A 3,183-nucleotide genomic window follows, 5' to 3' on the forward strand; every position below is an offset into this window, starting at 1 on the left:
AATTCAATGCTCATTCCTGGTTAAATTCTTCTAATTCTAGTCTCGAATTCTGATTCTCAACTTAAGAAAGGAAGCTCTCAAAAGGATATTATGACATATTTGTGCCTGATTACATATTGTTTACTAGTTGGTGCATCTCTTAGCTCCTACTAGGATTATGCTCAGCTGAATTAGTATTAGAACATTTAGTATCGCTTGTGCTTCGTCTTGAGATACTCAATTTCATAGAATGCGAAGTATAGAAGGACCAAATGCTCATTTTTTGAGTTATGTGATAGAACACTCTATAAATCTTCCATGAGCATCTGCTCTCTTTTTGTTTTTGACAAATATATCTATGAGCCGGGCTCCTAGAACAAATACTCAAATGTTCTATTTTACAATGCTAACAGCAGTGGAGCAGAGATAGAACTATTATGCGCTTTATATGAAAGTTTAGTCTAGAAAGTTGCATAATTTTATGGGACGTTTTAAGGAAAAGCCTATTTTAGTTGATTACCTGTGAACTAACCAAAAAGAATGTAGCGCTGCTTCATGTAGCGTTACACATGGTCACCTTAGTATAGCTTGACTAGCTTCAAACAAGGTCTATAAGGTATACAAATTAAAAAAAAAAATGCTTTCAAGTCTGCTTTCTTACTTAACAAGTACAACTGCATTCAGAAAAATAGTTTTTAACTTACCCCTAATTCAATTAGTAAATACTATTCATACTAATTCGTTCTACACATTGTACACTCTAAATTTTGCATCTAAAATCTACACATCTAAAATCTTCACACTAATGAAAATGGGTGTTATACCTACTCATCAGTCTACACATCAACTATCATTCAAGATAAGATAGTTCAATATAGTTCAATAAACCGGAGTCCAGTTGGGCGACACCTTGTGGGCTAGCTAGCTGTTATGAAAGAAAGCACAAGCCTGTTTAATGGATACCTTCTTTCTCAATAGTTCTTTGAAGAGCCACTGCATTGATCTACTCTCACCAAAATAAAATATATGCATAGGGTTATGTCCACTTATGTGATAGCACCATTTTACAAGTAGCATCTAAATATATAGCCTTCAATTTGAATCACCGTTTTCTGACAGCCCCAATATACTTGATAGATTAAAGAAATTGTAGGGATTCAGTGCTGGGCAATATGCATGGGATGCATCCCAAATGAGATTAAATCAACTATGGTATTAAATGTACAATTTTCCTACATTTTTATATTAAGCTCAAAACATTTGAAATAATGTAAAATTTCCGGGTTGTCTTTGGGCATGCCCCAAAAGGACAGTAAAATTTGCAGCAAAGTATCACGCGTACATTTTGCTATGTAAGTAGATAAATTCCTATGGTATGTGAATTTATTGTTCAAATGACCGTAATTCCATTAAGACCAACTTTGGATAGCGCTATTATGTCGCCAGAAGATTAATTTTAAATAAAAACAAATAGCTTGTAACTTGTGGAAAAATATGACAGCTGTTGCTTGTAAGGCAAGAAATGTGAAGCTAAGGTTTTACTTAAACCATAACTGTCACGTACAACTTTTATCGTATTTACTAGGTAAATCAGACACGCTGATTCCGATTTTGTACTCAAAATAAAGATTAGTCCACTAACGTTCAGAGTAATAAAGGTTTTTTACAGCGTTTTAATATACAGTCGGTTTCTTCTTAATTATCTTAAAAACAGTTTTTGTGAGCTCATATTGGTTTATCCAGAAGAAGGTAAAGGTCACATGCATTATTATTAAATATCGTTTTCAACCTTCACAGGCTAAGAGTCGGCGAGCACTCATCTATGCGGAAATGTTCCATTTCACAATGCTAACCGCGGTGGAGCAGAGATAAAATTATTATGCGCTTTATATGAAAGTCTAGTCTAGAAAGTCTGCATAATTTTATGCGGCATTTTAATAAAAAGCCTATTTTAGTTGATTGCCTGTGAACTAACCAAAATGAATGAAGCGCTACTTTGTGTAGCGCTTCACTTGGCCACCTTAGTATTGCTAGACTATATCTGCAAGGTTTTTGCTTCAAAACTTCAAACAAAGTCAACAAGTTCCACAAATTTAAAGAAAAATAATATTGCTTTGAAGTCTGCTCCCTTACTTAACAAGTACAACTGTATTGGAAAAAATAGTTTTTAACTTACCCCTAATTCAATCCAATTAAGTTAATACCAAACTAAACTAATATCTCAATAGAGATGCTCATCTCTATCAAGTTATGAGGGTATTATTTTTAGACAGTAGCTATATAAGCAAAAGTTTAATAAAAACTACTAACAAAAGCTTGCTAGCAGACAAGTTTCCTTGCACTTCAATTTGAGGAACTGCTAAGGAGTTTTTTGACCTAGTGGTAAGGAAAGTGAGTATACATTTTCAGTAAGTTGATGAGTTTTCAAATGGTTTAATACTTTATAACTTTTATCTGTACATTGAGAACATATTCACGATGTCCTGCCTTGTTGCTGACTAGGTTTAGAAACTAGTGAATGAATATTCTTGCTACCAAATGACCAGCGAGTGAAACCATCATTTGAAAGTTCTCTAAATTTGAACTACTTTTAATGTCAGTTACCTAAAGGCGTTGTCTTTCCATTAAAACATTACCATTTTATTTGCATCATCTTGTGATTGTATTAGATCTTTGATGAGCCCAACTTTCACTTTTCTTATACTATTCAGTTTGTTGTGCTTTTCCATTATAGGCGATATAGGTGATTGTTTCCAACCGCTTAACGAAATGCTTCTGCAAATACTTTTTGGGAGTTTTCAGACTGCCATCTTGTGCTAAACACAGATGGCAGCAACAGCACTGCTCTCATTTAACATGTCAAGTTGTCAGACCTTTTGTTAATATCCAGTTTACTTTTTTCGCAAATACTGATAACATCATTTTGTACCTATTCTGATTCACTATTGGTTGCTGCAAAATCACTTATTGATTTAGCCATTGATGGTGAACATGGAAAAAACAAATAGCTAAGAATGTGCCACGTTTATGTCATAGGAACCTTACATCCATTGGTTAGCTTTGTGTTTTCGGGTTTGGTAATGTTTAATGGCTATTATATCTAATAGATTTTTTGTTCCATATATAATGATATAAAAAAAGTGGATCCCAGTTACTGTATGTTAAAATCCTTACGTGTAACTGAAGCCTATCATTGCAGGTGAC

The sequence above is a fragment of the Watersipora subatra genome, chromosome 3 (genome assembly GCF_963576615.1).
Source record: "Watersipora subatra chromosome 3, tzWatSuba1.1, whole genome shotgun sequence".
NCBI classification, from domain to species: Eukaryota; Metazoa; Bryozoa; class Gymnolaemata; order Cheilostomatida; family Watersiporidae; genus Watersipora; species Watersipora subatra.